Below are 23,534 nucleotides of genomic sequence, written 5' to 3'. Positions count from 1 at the left end.
AGTAGTAATTTTCCATTGCAAGTATTTAAAATAATAGTATTAAAATATATTATAATATATTTTGATTATAATAGACATCTTGAGTTTGAATAATTTTAACATTAATTTTATATAAGGTTAAGTAACCAAGCTTTTTTTCCTCCTTCCGCGACTTAACCGCTCTTTTTATTTCACTATGATGGGCGCTTATGCTAATAATCTAACAAGAAAGATACATTTTCTGATTCAATGTTCAATAGTATAATAAAAAAAAAATCTTGATTAGGGATGATTTGTGTGCCAACCCTGGTTCGTATTCAACAGCTTTCGGGGAGCGTATAAATTGGTCGCGTCTCGACAGAGCCTCCCAATAAACCGAAGCTGCGATAAGCGCGCGGACTTCGAATTTAGAACGCGGCCGCATCTGAAACGTTCGAAATTTAAAATCAGATAGATAAACTCAAATAGTTATTCATTCATAAAAGGAACAGCCCATGAACTAGTCGTAAGAGTTCGAATTTTAAAACAGAAAATTTGGACAGAGAAAATTCTGTTCGAAGTTTTGAATTTGGCTAAGTAAAAAGCTCGAATGTTCGAAGTTTGAAATTTAAATTACCAGTAAACTTTTATGAAATTTTAAATAATATCACGAAATTATTAGCGGTTTATATTTATTGGACGTTTTATTATTGTTTGATTGATTTTCTAAATTCTTGAAAGTTTATTCGACGCTGTAACACTTGTGCAATTCTCGAGAAAGAAGCTCCAGAAAAGGTAAGAATCAATATATTATTATATACAGTAATTTAAAGTGCTATTTTTTATTTCAGGTTTATTATAAATAAATTTATCTTTAGAATATTCATATATTCAATTTCTAAACTATCCTAAACGCCACACCATAAAATGTGCTGGAAAGCGAAATTTAAAAATTACGAAACTATACCTAATTAGATTTTAGTTCTACAATATCGAAATATTAAAAAAACATTTTTTGTGTTTCAAATTACAATTAATTTTGGGGAATATTTTCCAATTTAAAATTTATGAAAAATTCAAAACATTGGCAAATAAATAATGTCACTTAGGATACTTAAGAAGTGGCATGAAAATAATTGTTTCTTTAATTCAATATTATCCTATGAATTTAGGTGGTTTATTCAAAAATATTGGCGATTTCATAGAGAATTGATTGATTTAAAAAAATGTTTTTCAAAAAATTGGCGTTTACGATAAATGGTACGATGAATTAAATATATACCTACCATTGCGAGATAGGCGTATTATATCACAATATATTTTCAATAATATAAAAAAATATATATGTTGGATTTTAGATTAAAAAACATTTTATTTTATTTTGATTGGAATTTTTTACTGTATCTATTTTTTACACAAAAACTGACACAAAAGATATTATATAACATTTTATTCGACTATTTTAATATTGTTTAAGAATTATATAATAAAAATTTGAATTACTTTTATAAATGGAATAACAATGGTTGATCAATACGCCATTATTATAATAAGAGAAAAAAAAGAAGTAAATAATATCATTTAGTAAAAATATTACTAATTTACCCTGTGTCCTTGTACTTAATATATAAAATCAATTCTTTCTAATAAATACGTCCATTACATGATAGACACCATCATAATGCAAGCCTGGGCTAACTATGGCCCGCCAAGTATTTCTCTAGGGCCCGCAAGCATTAATCGTATATCTGAAAAAAAGTTCACTTTTTTCTACATTTTAACGCACTTTTTAAAAATAAAATTTGAATATACATGAATTTCACCGTCTAGAAGAAATCTAAAAATTTTACAAAACTCTTATTTCGGACAAATTCGAACATCTTAAAGATTCTGTTCGAAAAAATTTGGTTATTACAACGTTTTTATTAGGTCGTATTCTTATTTGTCTGGTACAAATCTTACAATCGATTTTTAATTAACTTCCCGACTAGCTAGACGTTTGAAAGTTTTAAAATATATCAGAACACGATTCCAATGCATTTTTTAATACGTTTAGCCATCTTTAAGCAGAATTTAATTCATTTTCAGTTAATTCTGTTTTTTATGAAAAGTTATTTCAGAAGACATCCGTAATCTAATCCACTATTATTAGTTGCTAGGAAATTATTAATATATACGTGCGTTACTGAAATCAATATGAGTATCAAAACAACATTTCAGTATTATTTCTATCAAACATATTTTTTTGATCGTTTAAGCTAGTCAAGTCAAGTCAAGTTTATATGTTTCAACAGAAAATTTAAAAACGTTGTATATAAAAAGTTCTTTTTATCTTGTAATTATTTTTGGATCAACCTACAATGTGAACAAACATTTTCAATTATGAATATAAATACAAACTCTTTACGATCAAGCATTACCGATAAACCTTTACAAGCAGTTTTAACAATCTCAATTACAAAATTAAAAAAAATGTTAAATAATGTAAAATAGTTTAATTCTTTTCATTAAACTATTGGCTGTTAGAGAATCAATATTTTTTTTAAATGTTGAAATTCCTTTTTTTCGATGAGCTATTCCCCAATACACGACGTTCGTATTCTATTGTTCTACATTATATCGAATAGCTATTTTAAAGTTTGCATCATGTTACCTTGTCAGTACAATAATTTAATTAAAATAATTTGGTAAACTCCCGTCGGCCGGTTAAGAAATAATAACGATTTAAATTTTAGGTAATTTTAGGGTATCTACATATTACATTATTTACAGATATAAAAGTCTCAATAACTATATTAAAAATGTATTTGGTCATAATATTGTATTCTCGTGATAACTACAAACTACAGATTAAAATATATTTGGACATTCTGTTTTTTTTTCAAGTCTCTCAGTATTACAAACCTCTTGGAGGCTGTCCATATATGACGTCACGCTCTAGGGGGGAGGTGATCTGATATAATGTAATGATTATTTTGTGACGAAGGGGGAATTACATAAAAAAATACATAAAATTTATAAGGATCTAAAAACACAATATTAGAGATCGGGGATTTAAGGTTAAATATTTAAATAAAAAAAATATTTTTTTCTGTGTTTGTTGACCCCTTGTATAATACTTTAATAACCTAGTTTTGTACAAAATGGACTTGGCTTAAATATTAAATTTTTAGCCATGTGTTATAAAGTATAACTACATTATATTGTTAACGATACAAATGTATACTTCTTGTATATGAAAGAAGCCTAAACACACGAAAGTTAAGCTTAAAAAGTTTACAAAAACTAAAAAGCTCAGACAATGAGCTTTTAACATCAGGAATGAGATGGCAAAAAGCACAAAAAATATACATATCTTCTGTAATCGAGGCTTTGGTCTGGGCACTCGATGGAAGGCAATCAAGTGCTACATCATACCCCATACTGGTCTACTAAGTCAAAGCCTGGACGTTAAATGAACATACAATAAGAAGGCTGGAGCCTTTTGAGTTGTGGCTATATCGACGGGTTCCATATGATATAACAGAACATGAAGAAACAGAACGGTGATAAAACAGAACAGCGATAAATAGAACTAAGTATGACCTTTTAGAAAAAATATAATATTTCACATTTAAAATGTCGTATCTCCATTTATGTTGTACAGATTTTTAACGACACAGGTTTTCAATACACCGTCAAAATCAAATTATATAATTTCTTCATTCCTAATCGCTGGAAAGCCTCAATTAAACGGGACTCAAGTCAGTGTTGCCGGTAAGCTAGGTATATCTCGTCTTAATCAATCTTTTATGTTTAAAATGCTCGGGTGACTAGGTACAACGAAATAATGAGTTTATTAATTCTGTAGAGTTGTGCATGATTATCAAGCAGATAAATTGAAGTTTTTACGGTGAATGGCCAACATGAAGTGATTATATATAATTTTCCTATAAATTTAAGATTTAATTAATAAATAGATACGAGTAGGTACGACCAATGGTACGACAAAATGAATATTTTATTTTTCCAAAAGCTGTTCTGTTTTGTCACTGTCCTGCTTCTTCATATTCTGTTATATAATTGTATGCATATCCCCCACATTCTGAATCGGGCCCCCAGGCCAGGATCTTTGTCGGGCCCACCTACCTAAAGCAAAGGTTAATGGCAGTATGATGCTCTATAGCAGTGTTTTCCAGTTTTCCAAATTCTACAAAATAATTATCATTTAAGTACATCAATCATCACATCAAATCAAATTGCAATGCGCATCCACATATTTAAAATATTTAACAGCTGCAAAGTAAAGTAGCGCCGCAGGCGAGTTTTTTTACTATTAGAGTAAATTTGAGATGTGTATTAATCTTACTTAGCTGGTCGAGCCTCCACTCTGGGCCCCTCCTATGCCCCTAGGCTAGAGCCCTGTCATCCCCCCCCTTATGGGGGCCATGATTTTAAGTCTATTTTATCATGCTCTAAATGGCCCGGTTACCATATCGACAATATACCGATAACTTTACCAACGATGAGGTTTTAAAACAAATCAATAAGAGATGATAATTTATATCTACCATTAAGCATTTATAAAAGGTTTCTACTTAGGCCATATTATTTGCAATTAGAAGTAACTTCTTACGTAGAGGGCAGCAGAAGCATAATTAGAAATAGATCTTGGCTACCAAACACAGAACAGATAATAAATAGAATACCAATAGGCTATATTCAATACGCCGCATATAATATAATTTCGTTATTATTTATATAATATTGAAGCGGACGCACGCCACTGGTATACAGGTATGGATAATAATTCTATTGTTGAAAGGAATTGAGTGATTTGAAAGTGCATACTCACAGAACAGATAATAAATAGAATACCGATAGGCTATATTCAATACGCCGCATGGTGACGCAGGCTTTTGAATGTGTGAGTGTCCTACGAAAATGAAGCACGCATTATGCACGTGCAATAGTGTGTGTAATACACCAACATTAAATGAGCGTGAATGCATAAACCGAGAGCAGTTTTCAGTATTCGACATTAAACATATTCTAGACACGTGTGTAAGTTTAACCCGGATTCATCCTTACTCGAGTCGGTTACCTGCTATCGCCTTACCCGTTGTGTATTTCAGTTTCCATTATTTCTGAGTTCCCTGCTACCAAACCTTTGTAAATGACTCAATATTCAAGCTATTAGCAACCTGATACAAAAGGTCCAGGATAGGGAGATGTACTGCAAGTTAGTCGCCAACCTTCGACAGAAAAAGAAGAAACATTCTAATACGTGGCTTAAAATTCACTAAATTGTATTTCGTATAAATTGATGCCATATGCTATTATTATTTCTAATAATAAATAGTCACATACCTTCACCATTTCAAATTTGTATTCATTAATTTTTATACTTTTGGTAACCTCCTTCCATATTAAATTCTCAATAATACAGAGCTCGAATTAAAACGGAGCGCACTGGAGCGTAATTCCAGTTTACAAAATTTCTGAGATTATCTCACCTTCTCGTGAAAATATAATTAATATTGTGTGTATTTTTGAATAATAGCTACATTATATCAAATTGCCACTCACGATGGCCGCGTAGTTTAAACGTCGTGGGTCCCAGGTTCGAAACCTGGGTCTGGCAAGTACACATATTGTTTTTTGAACAAGTGGCATTCATTTATCGTAAAAACAAAATCTGCTAAGCTGGGGCACGGTCTAAAACTATCGTGACTACGTGACAAGAAGATTGTGCAAACTACGCGTGCAGAACAAAACATAATTTGTCATAAAAATTCAACATGCGTCCATTTAATGTTATGTTTATTGTTCTATTAGTAATAATAATAATATATTCATTGACATGTTTTCTTTTTCAAGTAAATGTGTAACGTTTTTCAGTCATCTTTACACGATTTAAGAATTAATACCCCCGACGCCATTACAAAACAAATTGACGTGTTCACAGCTCGACTTTCGCTCTCCGACTGGCAGCGAGTCCGAAATTTCGTCGCACCTATAGTTGAAAATTATTTACCGTTTCACTGAAGTATACTCTTAATAGAAACCTCCACTCTGTGGAGGCCCATATGATCTTATTAGGATCGAACATGGTGGTTAGTTAGATTTTAAGATGTCCTGGCAAGAATTTCATTTTTACTTGAAATCAAAAGCAAATATAAATTTGGTCTTCAGAAAATATATTTATAAATTATTTGTTTTCACTTGTTCATTATTGTTCCTTTCATAAATAAATAAAAACTATGAAAAAATATGCATTTTCTTGAATACACATAATTACTATATAAATAAATGTAACAATAGAGACTTGAACCTTCTCAAACACCTACCCTTTGCCAACATATTTACCATGAGTTGCCTACCTTCGGCATGATCCTATACGATGTAGAGCTGAGACTGCTTCCTCATGTAGTGAGAACGTGCTCTGTTCATCACAGTGAAACCCACCCTTGGAATTAATTACCATGGAGTGGGCTCCCGGACTCAATATGAGACCGGAATGAGTGTCTGTATGAATTATTGACCCCTGTGCCAGCCTTAGAATGCTGGTTGAGCGCCAGCAAGTTTTTCACAAAACGTGGAAATAGCTGCAAAAGCCCGCTATGAAAGATTGGGATGTTGAATGGATTAAATAAAAGTCCTAGATGTTATGAGCTTACTGTATTGAACAAACAAAAGTCATACAAATAAAATACAGTGACGATAAAACTATGATTATACAGGGTAATTATTCTAAAGCTAACCTTGGTACTAGGGAATCCAATTCCGAGCCAAAATTCTGATCCCGGGATTTCGGGATTACAATTTGACAATCCCGGGATTGGCATTTTTTTCCATTGCTAATATAAAATTTTTATATTTACAAATAACATTGATAAAATCGGTCAAAAATAAATCTAGTATAATTTAAGATATTTATTGTTAATAATGTATACGTTCAATCTTGGAAATACATAAGTTTAATGGAGTAAATAATATTGTAATATAAATAATAATGTGAATTTAATATGAGATTGCTGTTTCTGATAGTAAAGACTTAATTAATGGGTTAGCGAGATTTAAAATAGTAAAGCAAATCATGGTGTACTTATGGCCTTTCCGCTTCATAAATCAAATTAGTCAGCCAAATATGAAACTGCCGTTAAACGTATGAGATCATGGTGGAATTACTCTGTTTATAGTGGCTAAGTATTGTTTTTTTTCCAATCTTTCTCTTTTTTATAAATTTATGTGAAAAAAATAAAATGAATCGGCAACTTACATATTGGTATAAATCAATCTTCATTCAAACTCAGTTTATTTCTAATGTAGTTATTTGTTATTAAAAATATTTTTTCTGTTATATTTTCGTTTTTATTTTATTTTCCATAAAAATTGATAAAAAAATCAATCCCGAAAGTTTCGGGATCTTGTTTACCAATCCCGGGATTCATAAGTATCGAAAATAGCTCGGGATCCCGGGATTCGAATCCCTACTTGGAACATTTAAATACTACAACCTTAACAATATTAAAATTAAACTAAAACATGGGTACAAATATATTTACATGCTCGTTTATATATATATACTATAACCTATAAATTAGTATATATTTTCCCATTTTGAGGAAAAAAATAAATGGCCCCGTTATATATAGCAGCCTGTCCCACTTTGCCACCAAAGATTAGTTTGAGAAATTATATTCATACGTGTTGTAATTAAACAATGCATATTATTTTTGGAATCGATATCTGTGAATATTCGGCCAATTTGATTTATAAGCTTACGATCGTTTAAATTACTAAAGCAAAACTAATTACAAACTTGTCAAAGTGCTCGAGATTTATAATAAAATTTCTTCAGTTGAATAGCTCCAAAGTTAAACAAACAAATAAAATATTACTTCAACAATAATCCTTTTGACTATTTTATTTTACGAATCCTATGTTATATTATTACAATCTCATTTTTGGTTCAGGTTTGGTTTCAATTTATTTATTTTTTAACATATTGTGGACATTAAAAATTATAAGTTTAAGACGTTCATAACGTGACATTTAGAAACAAAGAAATATAAAACAGTATTACATAAAAAAAGAGATAGATCAGTAGATAAATTAGATAGGTACAAGAAAGTACACCGGATGAGTTAAGCAGACCCTATTTTAAGTATTTATAAAACAACGTCCACCTAAACTCATTCTTACGTAGGTGGAATATATCAAAACCCGAAGCAATTTCGTTGAACATAGTTATCGCCCTCCCAATTGGCATTACCAGTTGCAGGTTGGTTCTGCACCTTGGGAGAACAAACAACTGATGGTCTCTATTTCTTAATTTTGTGAATAAAATATTTTGCTATACTTAGTATTTTCAGTGGCTGTATGTCAGAATATTTAAAACAGTTTAAACTAGCAATAAAATGTAATTATAATTATATTTTCAATCTTATATTATCTAACAAAGATGCGCATTTCTAATAGAGTTATGTTTAAATTCTAATGGATTTAAGTGTTGTACCATTCCATTTGAGTTGTTTTTTTTTGCAACCCGGGTTTCGCCTTTCGGCATCTTCAGGCACTATGCGCACTCACCAATGGTAAATACACACTGACAACTAGAGTTGGGTATTCCTCGAGAAAATCTCAATCTCGAGATTCGGGATTTCCAGAAAAGAGTTCTCGAGAATTTTCGAGATATCGGGAAATTAAAAAAATGTGTAAAAATCCTAAAATCAGTGTGAAAACAGACAAATTCGAAAAAAATATGATTTTTGAAAAAGACAAAACAAAATAGAAGTGGGAAAACAAAAAAAAGTCAAAACATTGCGTCAAAAGTTGCGCTCATTTTGAGTTGACGTTGGCTTAATTGTGTTAAATGCCCCGATCAGTCTTTGAACGTTTTGTGTTTTCTGTCCACTTTTTACATATAGAACATCGTTTTTTCAATTAATATTTGATAAAAAAGAAATCCCGGAATTCGAGAATCTTTTCTCGGGATTCCCTGATGTTACAAAAGTTGCACTCATTTTGAGTTGACGTTGGCTTAATTGTGTTAAATGCCACGATCAATCTTTCAGCGTTTTGTGTTTTCTGTCCACTTTTAACATATTATAGAAAATCGTTTTTTCAATTAATATTTGATAATAAAGAAATCCCGAATCCCGAGAAAAGATTCTCGAGATCCGGGATTTCCCGAAATGTTAAAAATTTCAATTCTCGAAATTGGGGAAAATCTCGAATATTTCTCGAGAATTCCCGTCGGGAAATTCCCGAAACCCAACTCTACTGACAACAAACACAGCTAATTATAACTTTTATATAAATGAATACAATAAAGTAAGTAAAAACTTTATCACCTACCTATTAAGCCAAGGATCACAATAAAAAATATAACAAACAAATTATGTTGTAACAGTTGAAGTGTTTGTAAAAAAAACCCCTATCTTATCACTGATAATGCAATCAATAGGCATATAAATCGTCAAAGCCCTAATAATAGATCATTAGATAACAATCAATAATAATACATTCAATATTCATATCCTACATAATGCCTGAAGATGCCTGAAGATGCCGAAAACGACTCAAATGGAATAGTACAACACTTTAATACATTGGAATTTAAATTTAAATTCCATCAAGTTTGTACCCTCGGTCTATAGTATTAATAGATTTTTGTTTATTTAAGACTATTATACTTCAGCTGAGGCATGGTCTAAAAAGATCGTGACTATGCGATGCGCGGATTGTGGAAATGACACGAGGCGAACGAAATATAATTTGTCATAAAAATTCAACATGCGTCCTTTTAATGTTATGTTTATTATTATATTCATAATAATAATGTAATAATAATAATAACATGACATGTTTTCTTTTTCAAGTACATGCGGAACGATTTTTAGTCTTATTTACACGATTTAAGAATATATTTCTCCGACGCCATCACAAAACAAATTGACGTGCTCACACCTCGACTGTCAGTCTCCGATTGGTGACGACTGCGAAATTTCATTCCTCATACTGTTGAAAATTATTTTCCGTTTCACTTATGTATGCTCTTAATAATATCGATACCGATTTCGCAGAGCTGTCATTCAACAATGTTCAAATCAGTAACGTCCAGTCACCAGTGGGAGTAGGCATATCATGTGTTGCTAAGAGACACCATATTATTATTAAGACAAAAATTGCAAATATTATATACCTATACGTGGCCCCCACATCCTGAAGCGGGCCCTCCTACCTATCGCTAAGGGTAAAGTCAGTGTGACGCGCTGCCGTAGCGTTATCCAAATGTTGTATTTTTAGCGATTTTTTATATTTTTAATATGTACGAGTACATCCATTTGAATGATGGAGTTGTTGAGAATCGGCACACAGTAAAAAATTGCATCGTACAACCAAATAGTTTCAATTATTAGTATAAAATAGCGCCGCAGGCGACTTTTTTTTACTATTAGAGCAAATTTGTGATCTGTGTTAATCTCACTTATCTGGTCGGTTCGCCACGCCGAGCCCTTCCTCAGCCCGGGCCCCCAGGCTAGAGCCCTGTCAGCCCCCCCCCCTTGTGGGGCCCATGTACCTACATCTTTGATAGTAGATTCGGTGGACGTGTTTTATTACCTGCGGCGTTAAGGTATCAAATTGTATTTGAATGTCAAATCGAACCTTCAAAAATAGGTGTCCCTACAGTTCTGGTTAGGTCACTTACTGGAAGGAGAAAAGGGAGACATTTTTCATCGAGGATTTTTTTTTATTACTCACTCACTTTCACCGCAATTGCTTTTACGAAGAAGGTACCTTGTCATTTTCAATACGAATAAAAATTACTTAACAGAAAACATTTACAAAGAACCATAAAACTGAAAAAACAAAACTTATTTTTAACAGAAACATAAAACAATATTAATAAACTCGAAGTGAACAAAAAAAAAACAAAGCACCTAGGCCCTAGTAGAAGTAATGTTCTCAAAATAGAGAAGTTATACTTAATAAATCACGGGAAAAGTTGTTTTACTTCTAAAAAAAAAAACACTTTTATTACTTACAAAAAACCGTAAATCTCGCATTTGTAATTTTTTAAGTTACTCCGTGATTGCACAGCGAAAATATTTCCCATTTCCCGCTGAAAAAAGTTCTTTTTTTAAAAACTTTAGCAAAATAATATTTGAAAGTTCTATTCCTTTGTAAACGATCTGCGGATTTAATAATATTGGTGGTGTCACATGGACACTATCATATAACATATTGATACGATATAAATGTGAAATTCAGTCGCCTTAGATCATAGATCATGGCTTTTCGATTTATGACTCAATGACGGTGAGGCTATAAAATGCAAGATACACAAAGTTCGCCAAATGTCGTCAAATATTACCAATTGTGGATGCGCGTTTCATCTGCGAAAGTGAAGTGCGAAATAATGTGGACTCTTCTAAGAGAATTTCAAAACTTTCAAGTGACGCAACGCGGCATGAAAATGTGCATGTTGAGGATAATGCGGAAATACTACAAAATAAACAACTAATAGTTCCCTCCATGACAACCCATTCCACACTACCCTCGGTCTTTATCAAAAGTATCACGAGGCCCTACGTTTGGTGTGAAGCATCAGCAGTTGTTTACGCCTGGGAATGTCTTAAGAGCAGATGCCTAAGTCTGGGGTCGACACGTACTCAAGTGTGCTTTGACTGAGTTTACTGACGCTTTATTTAATGAAAGTGCCCATGGAAGAGACGAGCACGGAGAATTCATAAACATAAATTATTCTAACTAATTTACACATTTTAATACAGGTTATAGAGCACCTCTTTCTTTTATTCATTTTACTTAATTTAATAAAAAGTGCCCAGAGCACGGAGAATTAACAAAAATAAATGATTCTAATTAATTTAAATATAATAATATGTAGAAACAAAGCTAGAACTATACGTTCATACCAGCGCTCGAAATGGAAAAGTTTACGAACCGGAGTGCTCGACAAATTTTCTGAAGATATTTACATAGTCATCAAATCGTAGGTATGTGTATTTTATGAAAATAAGTTTGTCAGATTTTCTATTCTATGGCCTATCTAGCTCAGACGGTCAACATATTTTTTCTACGAGACGGAGCGACAATTTTACAAATTTCACGAGCCGGAACGGCGCTCCGGTGCGTTCCGTTCCATTTCGAGCCCTGGTTCATACTACACTTTGTGAAGAAATCTTCACGTCCGTAATAAGGCCGCAAATGGTTAGTATTTTATTGGCCTTTATATTGACCAGGTCAGATGGTCCGATGGGCCTAACAGTTAGTTGAGCATCTTTTCCCTTTCAGTGCACATTCTCAATCATTCTCAGAGGATGTGGTTTGCATCCTGTAGTTATCCGTGTCTGAAAACTTGTACGTATACAGTTCGTCGTATCACACTTCACAGTGAAATGTTGTATCGGATATATATGGCCATATATTGAAAACTGACCAACCTCTTTGGGTCGTATAGTACTAACATGTCTAAATAAAACACGGTTCTTGTCAGTTTACAGGAAGCCAGCTGCAAAAAAAAATTAAAAATAGCCAATATATTGGATTAGTTGTTAGGTTACGTTAGGTTTTCATTCTTGAATTCATGAATTTCGCCAAAATCAACTATGAAAATTGAATTAATGTTAATATTGAATCTAATAACATTGGAGACCGTATAGTATACGGTCATCTCTTTCCGATAGAGAGCTCACGGCGAACTGTGCCATGGTGAAATATTTTACGTACAATTTACATGGGCTCCTTTCACATTATACGGTTTTGACCGTACGGCAAAAAACCGAAAGGCGACATTCTTTTAGTGGCGTGAAGAAATTGTTGTCGATTCGGATTTTGACCGTTCGATTTTTTGCCGTACGGTCAAAACAGTATTAATGTGAAGCAAACGTAACCCTGATTGGTCGGGTAACAAATCCAAACTCACAGACCTTGGCAGCGAATCCACCTACACAGCGCTCGAAATGGAAAAGTTTACGAACCGGAGCGCTCGACAAATTTTCTGAAGATATTTACATAGTCATCAAATCGTATGTGTATTTTATAAAAATAAGTGTGTCAGATTTTCTATTCTATGGCCTATCTAGCTCAGACGATCAATATATTTTTTCCACGAGACGGAGCGATAATTGTACAAGTTTCACGAGCCGAAACGGCGCTCCGGTACGTTCCGTTCCATTTCGAGCCCTGCTACAAAGTAAATTTATGAGTAAGGAAGCAGACACGAGTATGTGACGTGACAGAAGTCGCTAAGCAGATGAAATGGCGATGGTTTGGAGTGTTTGGACAATGCCGTCAAAGAGAGATACCCAAGTGGCACTGGACGACCACAGGGACACTATAAACCTGGTGGATAGATGAAATCATAAAGATGGATAATATAAGAGTGAACAGAGCAGTGGATTGAGGGCTTGCGCAGACAGAGAGCGGTCGGAGTTCTGCGTTCAACCGACCGTTGACCGCTAGCGTTCAGGGACAGCAGACAGGTGGCGGTCAACAATAAGCGTTCCATTTGTTTACAAACGTTGTAGTGACACAGGCGCTGCATAATGCGAGACCGCTATATTCCGACTGCGAGTAGAAGTGAGAAAGCATCGCTGTTGCGTACTCACTCCCCCGTGTGGTTTCGCTCTATGTTGTGTGACTGCTCAAATTCCTATGACGAGACTGGACGGGAGGTACGGCGTTCTTTGTAATTCCGGGAATAGAACTCTAGAACGCTAGCGTTCCAATTGACCGGCGCGGTCTGACCGCCGGCTGTGTACCCATTCAGTATGAAGTCCATACAATACAAAGAACGCAGAACTCCGAACGCGGAACGCAGACCGCCTGACCGCTCTCTGTCTGCGCAAGCCCTGATCCCTGTTGATGATGATATCGACTAATAACTAGGGATTGTAATACCCGTATTCCAGTATTTTTAGATACAGAAATATCGGTTTTAAAAATGAGACAATACCGATATATTCGGTATTGAAAGAGGAGAAACAAAATGTATTAATTATTAACATGAAAGGTTCAAGAGGACTGTAATTTTTCGTCAAGCGACATCGTTTGTATAATCATTAGTAACCTTAGCCCTAGTAGCGAAAATTTCATGATGGAATAATAATTACCTGTGCCTAATTCTTTAATGTTTATCTACTAAAGACTGCTTATACTATAATGAAGAAATATAATTTGTTGAAACAGTGATCAACATTGTAATTTGTTTTTACTTCCTTCGGGATAAAGGTAAAGAAATTGCTTAGTATAAAAGTAAGGGCCCACATGCTCAGCATATATCAAAATGGAGCTTTTATGGTATTTTCAAAGCATGATCCTGGACATACCTTAAACGTTGTAGATAATCTATTTATATAATTTTGAAGCCTTATTATCCTTTATATTTATTTTAAACATTTGATGAGTGCATCAAGTATTTTTATTACATAAAATATTATATGTAATAAAAATACTTTATGCACTCATCAAATTTTAATGTTTAAAATAAATATAAAGGATAATAAGGCTTCAAAATAATATAAATAGATTATCTACAACGTTTAAGGAATGCCCAGGGTTATGCTCTGAAAATTCCATAAAAGCTCCATTTTGACCTACGCTGAGCATCTAGGCAGTTAAGTGAAATTGCCAGTGGGACACATACATCTAAGAACACTTCATAATACATATATGTAAATTTATTGAAACGTGATTGAAAGAAGAAAGTACTCGATAGTTCAACTACTAGGTATGTTTTGATTAATTATTTGTAACTAAAAAAAAAATATTTTATTACAAATAATTAATCAAATAATACAATGCAGTTCCATTAAGAATTGACAGTTAACACTATAAAATATACTAGGTATTTGTAAACATCAATATCTCCTAAATCTAAAACCACCTAAAAATTTCCTAAATATTCTTTTCAAGATATTGAGTACGTCAATAAATAGCGGATCATAATTCACTGGACATTTCACTCGAATATAAATTACCGGTCTGTTAGTATCTCAATCTCTGTATCACTCCGCACAACATCACATTCTACCGAGATTCGGACCTCGGAACAGTATCATAAGTATTGTAACATAACTACTGTAACATACTCTTGTACAACAGTTTACGCTGCAAATAAAACTCGCTCCTCCATCCATCGGAACAACCACCAAATCTAGACTTCTTCATCCACCATACAATGACTCCCACAGTGATGACTCCCACAGATATATTTATTGGTAGATACTTCTGTTTTTTCTTATACTTCACAAATACATATATTCAATAGGAAATACCTTAAACTATAGATACATCTAAACGCCACCCATTGCATTGCTAAATAAAGCTGCGTGCCGTGCGTTTGGTTTGTGGGCATTTGTGTTTGAACGCATTGGTATACACATGTTTGAGACCATAGACCATTTCGCTAGTGCTCGCCCAAAGTGCTCGCACTAGACGCTCAGAAATAAAGTATAATTTTCTATTTTTTTACGTTATATAGTATTTTTAAGCGGTCAAAATGCAACCATTAGGTAAAGATATCCATAATTTAGGTTATTTTAAAGAAACACTAGGTCACTTGATATTAAAATACAAAATAATATACAAATAAATTATCACGACCATGTATCAACTTACCTATGAAACGTAATACCATCTTCTTGCTTATCAGTATGGCTACCACATTTTGATACAACACACAGAACTATCTTTTCTACTTAATTAACTAAAAATATTTACCACTGATTTTATGTTTAACACAAAAATAGCAATTTTCGCAACACAGTTATCGACGCTTAGTTAAGCAATAAACGAAGATTTGGCGGCGACACCGTAGCAAACCATCTCCCACATCTGTAAACCTTTTATCTTACTTTAGCGCGTGTCGCAGAGATTATATGGGTGCCGAATACTTTCTCACTCGCACTTATGCATCGTTTTTGTTCAGGCCTTGGGAAATACCGTTATCGATATGAAGTATTTTAGTACAGGAATATTTAAAATGACTCCTTTATTTGTACTTCAACTCTCTTTTTGATTACAACACTTCTATTTATGAATAATAAATTTGATATTAATATGAAGAAAACTCTCCACAAAGAATTGTCTAAAATTGAAATAAAATCGGAAATATTTTATGGAAAAATTTCATATGGCAACATGAAAGAAATCGAGCCTGAATAATTTCAGAGATCAAACGGGCTTTGATAGAGGTGTAACTGAGTTTTTCTTGCGTTTCTTCAAAATGTGAAATATCTTCTTATTGTGGAATACTTTTGTATAACTTTACGATGTAGAAATCTTTTGCGTATTGTTAAAATTAGCGCAAACAGGAAACAAGCCGTAATAGTATTTACTGACTGCATACCGTCTCTTGTTTTATTAAAAAAGTTTATTGGCTGGAAGTTAGCAAATAAGATGTATTTATACATATGTTCTATATCCTTTGAAAACCCACGAAGAGCCAGTTAACTTTCAACATCATATTTATTTTATAATGCCATGGTATTCTATAATACCATAAGAGATATTTTTTCTCAATTATTTTTAGCCACAGAACCATATTATTATATATTGTAGGTACCAGTGGCGAAGGGTAGAGGTAGTCTGTTAAGATCTGCCATAAATAGTTCATACTAAACTTTGTCAATCATACGTATTTGATTGCATTGAAATAAGACTACAATTTACATATTATGGTGTTAGTTGGTTTTTAAAATTCAATTAAACCCGAAACCAATCCATAACAATTTTGGTATAGGCGGCTCTCGTGGTGCAGTGCATAAGGTGATGGCCTTCTATCCGAGAGTTCTGGGTTAGATTCCCGGTGAGAACACAATATGTATGTGTTTTTCTCAAAGCCTGGGTGTTTGTGATCGTTCAAAAATAATAACAACCACCTTTTACGAAAATGCAAAAATGCATGGTTATTAATAATTCAAAAAAAAAATGTTTATTTTAGTCGATAAGACAAAATTGTGCACACTTCTTCATTCATACTTATTTGTTTTCGTTGGATTAAGAATACATATTTTTGGTTCATTTTTTAAATTCATTAAGCCGTTGACATCCACGGTGGCCGCGCGGCATAAGCGTTGGACTATCACGCCGTGGGTCTCAGGTTCGAATCCTGGGTCTGGCAAGTACACATATTGTTTTTTAATTTGTGTGTGAGTCAGGGTATGGACCTAATAGGTTGAGCAAGTGGCTGACATCCATTTCTCGTAAAAAACAAAAATCTGTTAATACAAACCTCTACTCTGTGGAGGCCCATATGATCCTATTAGGATCGGACATGGTCGGAAAAAAAAGCCGTGCCTAAACCAAATTATAATAGATAAAATCTATAAAATATGCATTTATGATTTAATTGCATAATTTTAGATATTTTATTGATAGACGAGTGTTTTTTGACTATCTATTATGGCTCGGTTTCGCAGGGTTTAATTGAATTTTAAAAAATACCAACATCATAATACTATGTAAATTGTAGTCTTATTTCAATGCAAACAAATACGTATGACTGACAAAGTTTAGTGTGCAATATTTATGGTGGATCTTAACAGGCTACCTTTACCCTTCGCCAATGCCCTATACATATCTAATTTTCACTATAACGAGCATTATTGGCTTACAACTCTCGATGTGTATATTATTAACTTGAATTTAAACTATAATATAATATTATTCTTACCATTAGCAACATCCTAAAAATATACTTCACTGTACTTGATAGTAGGTATTTTTTTGAAAGTAGATACATTCTATAAATTTGAATGTTCATCTCACATCTCTACAAACTGTGTAAATACTTTTTCATAAAAGAAAACTATTTCAGACAACAAGAGAGAGAGCCAAGAAACATTATAAATCAAATTTTGCAAGAACCTACAGGTATTTTAAAATATATGAAAAAACTTTCCCCATTCAAAATTGGAACAAGTGTTCTTTTTAAAAATATTATTTTTATTTGAAAGTTATTTAATAAATCAACTTCACGAAAATGAATACATGTGTAAAGTAATTACGTTTTTTTTTCAATTATATCAATATTATCTGCCGACAGACGGAGCATATGACGTCGCGTAATATCTAATACACTTTGCGATTTAAGAATAAGATTTTGTTAGGTTTCGTCATCCGCATTGAATACATCAGATAAAATAGGCACTAAGTACCCGAAAATTTAAAGAGCCTGCAGAAATATTTTATGTACCATAGCCTATTGGCTATATACGCATCCTAAATACAATATATTGTGACAAAACATATATTACAGCTTTGATCATAGTTATTCTTGGGTGTAAGAGGCAGCGTGATTATTTAAAAAAAAAAGGCACTAAGTGCCGTAATATGTGTGATGAGACTTAGATCTTTTTTTTTCCGTCGTGGCACTTAGTCCTTTTTTATATATCGCTGTCAGATTCCCAGGTTGTTCTACGTCATTTTCTGTAAAATTCTCAGGAGAGCAATTTGATAGTTCAAATTGAAATATTTGCACAATCTGTATATATTAAAAACTGTTCTGCATATAAAAAAATAACTTATTTTATGCGTTCATAATTTTTATATTCTGACTAATGGGTTAAACAGAGTTCTGGAAATAAAACAAAATAGCATTTAAAAGTCATTTTTCTTAAAAATTTGAAATAGAACAACCTGGAAATCAGGCAGCATACTGTAGATATTATTGCTTCTAATGACATTAATATTGTGTGTTAAATCCATTGAGAAGCTAATTTTTTTATATGACTTTACGGAGACTTTGACTCCGACTCGCTAGCGTAACTAACGCCTCTTCTCATCTAGAAGAGGATCCGCTGATCAGGCCCTCACTCCAATTCTGTTAAAGAACGCTCGGTTAAAGCAATGTCCAGGATGCAGGAAATTTTTGAAGGAGGTCAAGACCCGCCAAGGGTTGTAGGCAGTACCATAACAAAATGATGATAATTTTTAGACCACGTAATCTGAAGAGACTAGTAGTTTTAGGTAGCCTCCAGGGAAGGCAAAGCAAGAAGTGCGACCGTTTGAAGGAGCTTACTGGGGGTAGCATTCACCCTCCATTGAGAGAAGCAGATAACAGGGAGGGATGTAGAATTTTTACTGAATTTCAGGATAGTCACGATCATCAACCACGTGGGAATGAACAAGAAGAACTTTAATTTTTTTAAAAATCGGTGTGTGTACTTATGTATGCGCGTTAGGAGTTATACTTCTTTGGCGTAACAAAACAAAAACAAAACTTGTGATAAACTAGATTCTTTGACTAGCTCTTAATTATCTTGTTAAATTACACACTCAAGAAAAAGGACCGCTTATTAGAACGCCGTTTGTTTATTTCTATACACGTTAACTTATATTACTAAATTAAATAATTATTTATCGTTGTTTTTATTTTTAAAGTAACAACTGCCACTATGACGTTTAATAGTTTGTTTACGTAAGGAGTTGCAAATGGCCGACAATAATATATTCGCTGCCTAGGAAACGGAACAATTCTCAACTATAATATTATACTTTATAATCATCACGATTTGAGTATCATACTGTGGCGTAATGGTAGTGCGTTCGGCTGATAACCGAACAATTGGTGGTTCGAATCTAATCGACTTAGCTTATTTTTTGTGAAAAAATAAATTATATGTTACATGCCAACTTCCAAACTTTCCAAACGCGCCTAAAGAAGTATAACGTATAATATATTAATAATAATTTAATTGCTTTGTCAAACATTTTTGAAAGTTCAATAAGCCTTAGTATCAAATAAAATTCATTACCAACAAAAAGACATTCAGATAAATTCTCAAGAATGACAGAAAATAACTGCCTACAATTAATTTATTATTATCTAAATATTCTGAATGATCATTGTACAAGTTAAGCCCATACAAAAGATGTTGACTTTTCGGATAATTCGAGGCAATAGATCTCGTGCAAATTAAATAGACGACGCAGGGCTTGGGGATTTATTTTAAGAACCAATTCAATTTATATTAGTTAAGTAAGGCTTATCGATTAGTGTTGTAGTTGGATTACATTCAATATATTATTTATGATAATAAAACACTGTGGGAGGCATCAGCTCTCTCTACTCTCGACTCTAAACTAATTCTTTTCTCCTTCTTCTTCTACCATATCGGCCTCCGAGAATTATCTCGCTAGTCTTCCTAGGTCAGTGATTCAAAACCAAAACCGCTTAATATGTCAGTCTCCACGAGAATTCGATAAAGCTCATCTTGAAATCTTTTTGTATTAGGCTAAAACTAATGCTTAATGCGACCTATATTAATTAACTATTTCTGTCAACAGATCCGTGTGACCCAATCACAATAATATCATTTATATAATTGTCATTTATTTTATGATTCACAGGCCGTCAGCAGTTTTTTATAATGCCAACTTTGGCCGAGAAAGGCATAAAATAAGTTGTTCATCACATATTATATTATTTTGAATACAAAATTCACACAGTCAAACTACTTCTTGCAAATATATTAAAATGTTTTATCACCAAAAGCCTGGAACACTTGTGTGCTTTTATACAACGCTGACTTCGTGAGAAAGGCATACAATAAATTGTTTATTACATATTATATTATTTTGCATATACAATTCACACAGTCAAATTTCTTTATCTCAAAAAGCTCTTTTTTACTTCAATAACATTACCTATATTAAAATGTTTTTCTCAGCAAAAGTCTGGAAGACTTGTGTGCTTTTATTTTAACCGTGTTTGGTTAAATACAGAGATTAGAACGATCGAACAAATATCTCATTTCATAAACTCTGATGGAGTGCCCGTTTGGAAAACTGACCTTATTTAGGCTTAGATAATTGCATCATTGTTATTATTGAACTAAAGCTAATTCTACTTGAGTAGCGAATTTTTTCTAACGACTATATGAACGAACAAAATTTTAGATCTATTATAGTCGTCCATTTTGCGAACGTATGGTAGTATAATATATTTATTTTGTATTTTACAGATTGATTTAGGTAATAAATAACCCACATCTTTCATTTACCGGGTAAGTGCTCTATCATTTATGGCCAGTTTTTCCCAACCGCCGATTCACAGACTTTTTTTGCTGGTCCAAAATTAGTTGTCGCCCATTTTAAAAATAAGAAGAATATTAATCTCTAAGTTACAACGCCATTAAATTTTTTCCGCATTTACAACTACTTATCCATTTATGTGACTAGACTTTTTTCGGCCATATGAGTAATAAAAACAACACTGAACAAACGGTATCGACTATTCTAGCAAAAATGTAGCAGCAGATTTCGCAATATTTAAAAAAATTGCTTTCTCAAAAAACCAGACTTTATATTTTACTGATCGGTTTCTGCTTATTTATATTATTAACATTATCATATTTACGGTATATCTTTTTGTGTATTAATAATCAGATAATTATACATAATAACATGTAATAACATTATAATACTAATAAACCAAATGCTATATAATTAATAATAGTTTTTATTTTGCACCGACCGACAGTCATCATGGGCGGCGGCTCTTATATTATAAAGTGCGAATAAATAAATCGACTAAAATAAATTGTTAAAAAAATGTGTGTTAAAATATGACGTGTAAAAAATATAATTCAATATTTTATTAATATAATTTGACACATTAGTAACAAAGAGCCCGATGCACAATTCGTACTTACAGTAAAATTGGTAAGTAACCGAAAACCATCTGGTAACTATAGACTATAGAGTTAAGGAATCCTTACCCATAGACTACTTTTATTATGAACACGCCCCCTTCTGTATTACCATTTACCACTGACAGCTGCTGTCAAAATAAATTCGCGTCTCTATAAAACAGCCCATAAACTCAAATTCATTTAACAATTGATCTCAATATGGATATTGATAGTGTTAATTCGTTTGGCATCTATCTACATGCAGAATATGCATGTACACAGTTTACAGTTATTGCGAACAATGATGTAGGCATGGTAGAATTCGTGCAAAATGCCGATAGTGGACAATCTCGAAAATAGAGAACAGAGATCTTTTGTTTTCGATTGAAACACAATACTTACGATAATATTATATTGTGAATAATAATTGTCAATGTGTAAAAGCAATTGAAAAAGATTAGTTGCCTAGGTACGTTGGTAGTTATACCATTCTTTAATTAGGTACCTTTTGCAAATTAAAACTGTTAAACAACTATTAACTATCCGTGGCATTTAATACGACATATTATTTTCCTTTACTTTCGTTGATTCTGTACATGTCTTAATTTAGTAAAACCGATTATTGAATTGAAACGTCAGTGTCAATGAATTATGAATTAACTTTTCTTATTCAGATTTAGATACTTATGTAATATTAAACCAATAGATAGGTAGTTGAAATATATAAGTACCTAGTTACCTGCACACCAACATGGTAATATTAGTTTTAATCATTCTATATAATTATTCTCATCATGGCATATTTATAATAATTGTAAACGACACCGTCTGACATTTCAACGGCAAGTGTTACCGTATCGGGAAAAACACTGCTCAAAAATAATTTATATTATTCACTAATTGTGGAGACATTTAATCATTTTAATTAAATATTAATTGTGTTTTTATAGTTATTGAATTTATTTTGTATATTTTTCATATTTTTGTCATCGTTTAACAATTACAAAATAATTTACCTAAATTATGAAAAAGAGAATTTTTATATATCGTATTATTTTCAATAGAAAACAGAACGAAGCTATTGCAGATCTGGTGGACCATAGACAACTCGATCATAACTATGGAAGGCTTTCTGCATAGTGTTTTGTTGTAAATAAATTTTAGTTATGACAGACGATTGAGCATCGGGCTCAAAGGTTCACTATCCGTGCAATCCCGGTATCCGGAATTTCAGAATTCCACTCAATTAATTGATCTCGAAATTCCGGGGGATTACCGGATTACCTTATACTATAAGATTTTCATCTCGAAATACCGATTTCTGTGAGTTAAGAACGTGTAGCTAAATGAGATAATATGACCATTTGTTTTAAATATATACACAATATATATAAGGATGTCAGATTCTTTATATTGAAAATATATTTTTTTTCTTTCGACCATGTCCGATCCTAATAGGATCATATGGGCCTCCACCAATGACATTATTAATGGACAATGCACTCAATACATTAGCTAGCAAGTAAATTTGCCCATAGCGATATTCGCACATGTATAGGTAGACGTCACGCAATTTCCATTATGCAATATATCGCATCGGGAATTTATAGAAATATCACCTTTATTGTAATGGCGTTAGAACAGTGTTTCTATTGTCAATGTTAATTAAATGAGTCTCAGTGTCAAAGGACACTAAGAGTAACCTTTCACATAAAACTATTTTTCATATTTTTTTAAAACCATATCTATGAATTTTAACAATACCATAAGCAAGATAAATGTACAATACACAATAAATTATAAAATATGAACATTATGTTTTAAATAAACATCTCCTTTGTTGAGCCACAAGAAACTAAAAAAACGTTTTTTGGCTCTCCTGTAAAGTTGCACTTTTGTAGATAGTGTTGTTTGACTCTAAGCCCTCGA

The 23,534-nt window shown here is 32.6% G+C and overlaps 1 protein-coding gene across 1 annotated transcript in view; it reads left to right on the top strand.

Moving 5' to 3' along the window:
- The first annotated feature begins 348 nt into the window (after positions 1-348).
- Positions 349-23,534, top strand: part of Dh44 (corticotropin-releasing diuretic hormone 44) — a 311,030-nt gene continuing 287,844 nt past the window's right edge. Inside the window, exon 1 of the mRNA XM_085951222.1 lies at positions 349-753. The gene's annotated coding sequence lies outside the window, so the exon portion shown is untranslated. The remainder of the gene's footprint in view (positions 754-23,534) is intronic.

This window comes from Rhyacophila brunnea, unplaced genomic scaffold, assembly GCF_057557595.1.
Source record: "Rhyacophila brunnea isolate RB1 unplaced genomic scaffold, BYU_Rbru_1.0 scaffold_24, whole genome shotgun sequence".
NCBI lineage: Eukaryota > Metazoa > Arthropoda > Insecta > Trichoptera > Rhyacophilidae > Rhyacophila > Rhyacophila brunnea.
The sequence above is the reverse complement of the archived record's forward strand: the minus strand, read 5'-3'. Positions and strand labels throughout refer to the sequence as shown.